Source organism: Penaeus monodon, chromosome 2, assembly GCF_015228065.2.
Source record: "Penaeus monodon isolate SGIC_2016 chromosome 2, NSTDA_Pmon_1, whole genome shotgun sequence".
Taxonomy (NCBI): Eukaryota; Metazoa; Arthropoda; class Malacostraca; order Decapoda; family Penaeidae; genus Penaeus; species Penaeus monodon.
The window spans coordinates 51,331,738-51,339,854 of NC_051387.1; the positions used below are offsets into that span (position 1 = coordinate 51,331,738).

Sequence of the window (8,117 nt, forward strand, 5' to 3'; positions counted from 1 at the left end):
GTATTGAAAAAGAAAGTGCAGTTGTGTGCTCTAATTATGACATTCATAGTAAGGATGGCTAGATCCTAATTGTACTGTTCGAAATGAAGTGGGTTGTGGCATTAAAGGTATATATTCATTATTATTAGTTCAGTTTCAGATATATTTATCAGTTGTAAAATTTAAGATGTACATGAAATCGAAGTGGAAAAAAATTGATTATAAATTAGAAAAAAAATAGGGGATCATACTAAAGTTCAAAATTTGGGGAAAAAAAAGTTAATTAAATAGATTAGATGAAAAACTGGATGGATCATACAAAGTTTTATGTAAAATAGGACCAGGCCGGGCTTTAGCTAGGAGTGTGAACAAGTAGAGATCACATCAGTTTGTAACCTCATCTGTACTATCAACTTGAATTTGAAAGGGATCTATGGACTAGGGGGAAAGGTCAGAGAATTCATTATCTGTTGCTTCCATGTACTATTTACCTGTACGATATGCATGCTCAAATTAAACTTCTGCAGTTCCTAGTATGTCACCGGTGCAAAACCTTTTGTGTATAGAAATCCTGTTGGAAGTGAACATTATTCCCATTTCACAGTGATGGATATTCTTGATATTTTGATTGTAATTATAACACTCCCTGGATCATCATATCCAAAGGTGAAGGTCAATTAATATATTATATACATATGTAATTATTATGTATTCATATGATTAGGGATTTTTTATCTGAATTCTGTAAGAAAGATTAAATTTTAAGAATTCAAAAAAAACCTATCAGGTATATTTTGATTGACTAATGTAACTTATCTGTTTCCTTTTTTTTGACATAAAGATGATTTACTAAATTTTTAAAATCTGGTCCCTTCAAATTATTTAAAAAAGGACCAATTTAGCCAACGTCTACTCATCATTCCACTGCCATCAAATAAGTTTTATTCCACTGACGTTAATATATTTGCCAGTGATTTTCAAATACATTGCCATTGCATATAAACAGTAGTCCTCTTGCATGTTGTTCACCTTCTAAGGGAATTCAATAGCAAAATGGCGGGATCCCTTTTCTCTTTAAATGGCCATGTAAATGTAACTTTTCGCAGAAGGAGAGTGAGAGAAAAAAATCAAACAAGGAGGAAAATGCAGAGCAGTAAAATGAGCACAAAAAAAAAGCAAAAGCATAGTTATAGACAGCACTGTGATCCCAGAAGCTTCTGTGGCTGGCAATGAATTGTTAGGCATGATGCCAGCATCAGATGAAATCAGTATGTGACTGTATTTATTTCATTCACAGGCTAGATATGGTTGATGTTTCAAAATTTAGTCGTAGTGTTACACTTGAATATTACCAAATAAAAGTTTTGTCTACCAGCTAAAATGTGATATAATTTCAACAATCATTATACTTTAAAATACTGTCTTAGGATTCAAGAAGATGCCATAGGGAGGCTTAGAGTTATAACAATCTGGGTAACTAACATGTAGGAACTGAACTAAAGTTTTTTAGATCAGATATAAAGGGGGACAGGCAAATTAATGTGTAGGATGTGAATTTACATGTGTCACCTAATATATCTAACCAATGGAGGGCATGGGATGTATGTACATGCCATCCCCCACTGTGAGTTTACTTATAATTGTTTTACACATAAAAGGGCTACACTTGTACTAAGCCCACCAGGGGAGCCAGTTACAAGTACTGCCGTCTGCCCATTCACCCTTTTACTTAATTACGAAAATATTTTACGTTATCTTATTATATTTTAACATTATAGTAATTATAAATGTTTTAATAAAAATAACACCATGTTTTTTTTTTTTTTTTTTTTTTTTTTCTTACCCAATGGTTAGTCACAGCAGGATACTATTGTAGTTTTTTAGTGATTTTGGTGAGTACGTGGTAGGTCCCCGTTCCTTTCCCAGGTGCCGGTTTTACTTTAGTAACATCTTTTAATTTGGTTGGCCCACTGTTGGATGGTTGGTGGCTAGTGGTAGGGAATTCCTTCCCAGGGCACGGCCAGGTGACTCGAACCCTCGAATTAAATCGGGCTTGGTCCAGCCTAACGATGGGCCCACCCGGCCTTAGGATGGGAAATTAATTTTTCTCCCCAATCAAGGAAAGGGGAAATTAGGTCGTCAAAAGGGTCCAATTAACCACTCCCCGGCCCTAAGCATTATAGGGGGGATCCTAGTGCAGAAAAAAAACACAACACAACACAGCACACACACCAACACACAACACACAACACCACCCCACACACCCCACACCACACAAAAAAATAAATAATAATAGAAATAAAAATAATAGAGCAAGAATTTTCCCTGGAATTTCACTCATATTCATGGGAGAAGTGGATTTCTTTAGTGACATTGCAAGTGTATAAAGGGTTTACATATGAAGGTTATTATATGTTTCAAATTCTTTATTATTATTGTATATTATATGGTCCCAGTATATTATATGGTCCTATGTTTTTTAGTTTTTTTTTTCTGCATGAAAATGTGATTTTTATCTACAATTTATCATAAGTAATTTTATCTCTTACAGACTGCAGCCCAAAATGATGGCACAGGCCAAGGCCTTGGTGCCAGTGTAACCCCAATATTCAATACCTCAGCTGATGGAACACCTCTAGGGCCAGATGGGCACCCTCTCCCTCCCCCTGTCCAGCCCCCTCCTGGCTCAGTCACCAAGTTAGCCCCAAATGCTACCTTGATTGACCTGAATAAGATCAGAAAGGATCATGATGCAGATAAACCTTTCAGGATTGAACAGGTCACGGTCCTCATTGATGAGAGTGATTTTGTCAAGGTGAGAGACATATTTTTCACTTATTTTTCATGATACTTTTTTTTTTTTCTTAATAAGTTTTCCAGGACTGTGATATATTATTAGGAAAGAGTATAAAATGAACTAGTGCTTCTTCCCTCTTCTTTTTCTTTCTTTCTTTCTTTCTTTCTTTCTTTTTTCATTGTTCATGATTTATAGTTGCTGTTCATGAATATGATTTTGAAGTGCTTGCATACTTTATATCCACTTGAACAAGAGATTTAGTTTTTTTTAATTCAGATAGAAAAATTAAATTAGGACAGTTTTCAGTTAAGAGTACGAGAGTATCCCGGGAAAAAATAGTTGGTTATCACAAAAATATTTATCTTGTATATGGTAGTTGGTGTCATCAAATAGGGCTGGTAAATACACTGATTAGTGAATAGGGATCGACTCTCATAAGTTCATGAACTAATGTTAGTTTTAATGGGTATTTTTTCTTTCTTTTCCTTTTTTATTTATTATTATTATTATTCTTTTATTGATATATATATTTTTTGTATTTAATTTAGGTTTAAAGAGTAAGAAAATACACAAAGTCTACAGTAATTCTGTCATTAAAGACTTTAAATTTGAAAAAGGAAAAAAAGAATCTTAAAGGACAGTCCTTCCTAATGTTTTATTAATCTTCAGGTAGTTGCATATGGACCACGAGAACCCTTAAACACTTCCCCTGTTGAAAAGTGCCTGGCCGTTTAGGAAGACCAAGGAGGTACAGCCCCCACCACCACCCAGGGGGGATGAGGGGGGGGGCAACAGATGGCTTAGGGGTGGGCAACAAAACCCCATCTTACACCAGTTTGCAGCCCCCTCTCTGCAATGCCTTAAAAGCAGAGGGAGGCAGCTGCAAATTGATGTAATACTGCACTTGTGGATATGGATAAAAGACAGATGGTTTATGTAAGTTTGCTTTATTGCAAGATTTCATAGCAAATAAGGGGGTCTGTTTCCTATGGCTTACAGATAGATATTAATTACATTTAAAATCACTTATAAATTATTTTCTACAAATGAAAGGGGCAGATTTGAGAATGCTGGAAATGAAAACAAAATGTATAGAAAAATTCCGGGAAATTAAATTGGATTCCGACTTTTTTTTTTTTTTTCCAGGGAAACAAGCTGTTTTAGTGGCTCGCAGGTCCGTACTTCTATGACAGATGTACTTAAGAAGAAAAAAAGTTAAAATCCCTATACCATTTCCCTGCCGTTTTACACACCATTGGCTGTGATTTGATGTCGTGATGCGGTTGTTTCCTTTATGTATACAGGTAAGAAAGGAAAACTATACAAATGGATAGAGTGTCCTATTACTTTTGTGATTTGTTTTAGTTTATTGAATGCTCACATTATATCTAGGTTGTAAATAAGCCACCACTGGTACAGAGAGAGAAGTGGACCCCATTCAATCCATTCAGGCTACAATTTCATCTTTATATATATATATATTTTCACATACGGGTCGGGCTGGACTTAAATATTTGCATTGTTTTCCAAGGGTCCATGATTTTACCTAGGGCAAAGGCACGGCTCGGGTAAGGAAGGTGCTCTCCCTCTTTGAGATAAAGAAGCCCTGGAAGTATGATCAAGAAGTAGCAGGAAGAGGGGGTAGGTATATTTGTTTCCAATAATTTCCCTGGATATTTGTGTGTGTATATGTAACAATTTGAGTAGAAAAATAGTTACCCAACATATGAGATGGACAAAACCAGGAATTTATGATTACTGAGAAGCAACCATTTGAAGTTAGGGTACATTAATGTATGTCACTCTACTAAGCACGTTAACAAAGTAAATTCTTGCAGTAATGATAATGAGAATGCCCTGTGTAAAGCTAATATATATACTATACATTTTTAGAGAGAGAAAGAAAGGGGAGGAGAGTGTAGGAGAGTGAGGAAAGAGTGGGGTGTGTGTGTGTATGTGTCTATGTTTAAGTGTCCATGTGCATGAATATTGTTTGAGGAAGATAGAACCTGAGGAAGATGGAATCCTGTGATTAACCCCATGCCACCACGGCATAAATGACTCCGCAAGTGCTCAGCCACCAAGAAGTTAATCAGTATTCTTTGTGCCTTCACCTGATTTTCCTCTTCCTTGAGTTTTCAGGATTTTTTTTTTGCAATTGTATGGTGCTGTTTTTTGATGTAATTATTACAGGTTTTTAAACAATACAAATGGCAATAAAAAAATATTTCCAAAAATCAGAAAAGGGCGAGGTAGGTGAGATAGGCTGGCTAGTGATTGACTCATGGGTGACTAAGGGCACTTGTGCAGCCTCTGTGTAATAAACTTACTTCATGGGCATGGCCATGGTCATCCCCAACAGCATAGGATTATCAATAGGTGCTGTTATTTTGATAAAAAATATTGATAACTATTGCCTAGTATTCATTATCTGCATGCTAACCGGTACAATGAGAAAAAGTAGATTCAACTAACCAAAGACTACATTTTTATTCTGATGTAGTAACTAAATAAACCTTTTTCTTATACTTAGATAAGGATTGGTTGTTTGTAAAAGGTTAAATATGAGGGAAAATTGAAGGTATTTTTTGTCATCACATGACAATATCTTATATGTAATATTATGCAAAACTTTATCTCAATTTTGTAAGAAGATATTTGGCATCATGCTATTAGCCCAAATTAGTACTGTTGCTTATGCTGTTAATTTATTATGCTTCAGAAAATAATCAAACCCCTCAGCATAATACTTTATCTCTGAACCAAATCATATGCCCATTGTTTATTGTATTTATTAAAATTGTTACATACATGTCTTCAAAAAAATGATGTGTACAGTATTAACATAATATTATATCATATATAAAGTAAAGTTATCATTGTAGCAGTACATAAATATAGATACCAGATGTGTACTTGTAAAGAAATTTATTGATATCTCTGTAAGATACTTTTTTTTTTTAATATAAAACCATTAGACAATAATCCTTTAACTAGTTTATATTTATTTATTTATAGTTTAATATTACCATTACTTTATTTAAATGAATGAAAAAAATTCCATTACTAGATATAGATTCTATACTTTATCAACTTTTCTGTAGCAGTCCCTCTAATCCTCACAGGTTGAGGAGAAGGGCCCCGTCGGCCAAGAAAGCGCATCAAACGCGACCCTGGCGAAGACGACTTGGAGAGCCTTGTGATGCCACTTCTGTCAGACACGGGTGGACCTGGTGATGGAGGGCCAGACGATGGACTGGGAAAAGAGAGGGGGAGAAGGAGGAGGACTGTCACAGACCATGAGGGTGGAGGAGATGATGCACAGGGAAAATGAAGGTTAGGACTGGTTATGGCTTTTAGTTGTACTATTAAAAACTGGTACTTTTTTGTAATTTGGTGAGGGGGGCAACCTGAGGAAAAGTACTTCTGAAGAAATGGACAAAAAAATCTTACTGAAAAATTTTCTTGTTTTGTATTTGAATTTTTCTTGTATTCAATTCACTGTTTTATCACTCAATCTATCTGTCACAGGTATCAGCCAGAAGATTGTCGACAGTGCCCTGCACCCTTCCTTGGTAAGATTGAAGACTCTTTGATCCTTCTGGCATAAACTTTTCAAATTGCCAGGACTTCACAACACATTATCACTCTCTGGCATGCAGACATCCTCCTCACTAAGCTATTTGACCAGAATGACCTCCCCAAAGTTCTTCTCAGAAGCCCATGAATAATTTTTCTAAAAAAAGAAAATCTCATGCACCACAGGGGAGTGCAGACACAGAAGGTAATGGCTTCAGTGTGGAATTGCTAGTCACTCATACTGGAGACCCTCAAAGTAGTGAAGCATACAGCAAAGCTTCCATGGGGGATTCATTTTGTCCGGGAGGTGGAAAACAATCACAGTAGGTGACATGCAAATTATCAATTATCATCAATTTGATCCCCAACATATTCCAAAATATGTTCACATGATAGCAATGTACCGCTACTGGATCCGCATGGGAAAGAGGTAAATGGGCAGGTCCGTCCTAGTGGGGGAGGGGGAGGAGGAGCGGGAAGTAAAGGACACTTTGATGCCACCCTTACTGGAGGGCGATGTTTTCCCTGATGATTCATCAGCACCTCATGACCTAGATGACCTTGTTAACAGAATGGCAGTTGGGGGAGATGACCTGCTGGTGGGCAGTGGAGGAGTTTCTAAAAAAAGCATGCTTCCACAGGTAAGCAATGACTTAAAAACGTAGGGCTGTATCAGATTAGAACTTTTATGTAAATCCATCTTTCACGAGGAGTTGATTATGCACATAATGGTTGATCAGGTGGAGGACAGAGGAACACTTCCACTTACCCTGGCCGTTTTTCTTGCCAAGGGCTGTAATTTCCTGTCGGAAGAAGGATGTAAAGGGAAGATCTAACTCTGCCAATTAGTCCTGACAATCCAGTGTGTCCTGATCGCCAGTGTATTAAGCGCAATCTTATATGTGAAATATGTAATAAGCAGATGTCAAACTCAAAGTCACTAGCAAGACACAAGTATAGTTTGCATGATATCCAGGTAGGAGATACAGGTGGGTCTCTTTTTTGCAATTTCACTGTGGTGAAACATTTAGTAAAAAAATGGAAACTCAACATGCATGAAAGGCAACATGAGACAGAAGCTAGAAGTCAACTGTCAAAATTTGTGGAAAAGTCATGCTGGAGCTATGGCATTAAAAAGCATGTCAGTATGGTTCATGAGACAAAGCCACAGTTCCAGTGTGACTTCTGTAACAAGAGCTTTAAACGGAAAGAGACACTGAATGTCCATCGTAGAATCCACACGGGAGAAAAACCTTTCCCCCCTGTGCACAGCTGTGATTTTTGCATCAGAAACTAAAGGCAATCTCAAGGCACACATGGGGCGTAAGCACAAGATACAGTTGGGTGGCCCTACAGCTGAACAGCAGCAACAGCAACGCAAGCACAGAGGAAAAAGCAATGGCTGCTACATTATTTTGCTCATGGCACATACACTTGCAGATGGTTCTTTCATTATTGCGCAAGGAGCTCCGCCTCCAGGCACAATAATATCATAAGTTTTATGGTTTATATCTCAGCTTGATAAAATAAAGAATTAAAGGATTCTGAATTTTGAATATATGGTACCTGAATAATCAGTGAGTCCTGCCTGTGAAAATTGTTTTTTATAGTATGCAGTATATTGTTATGACTTTTAATTCTATGTTTTTTTTTTCATTCTTTCTTTCTTTTTGCTTTAATAATTTGTTTATATGAGCTAATGTATTTTATTGATATTCAGATTAGAAGTCTGGTTACAACTTTTTTCAGATAAGATCTCCAA

At 36.5% G+C, this 8,117-nt stretch overlaps 1 pseudogene; it reads left to right on the forward strand.

The window, feature by feature from the left end:
- The window catches only part of LOC119579825, a 10,211-nt pseudogene extending 2,360 nt beyond the window's left edge, over positions 1–7,851 (forward strand).
- Positions 7,852–8,117: the final 266 nt, after the last annotated feature.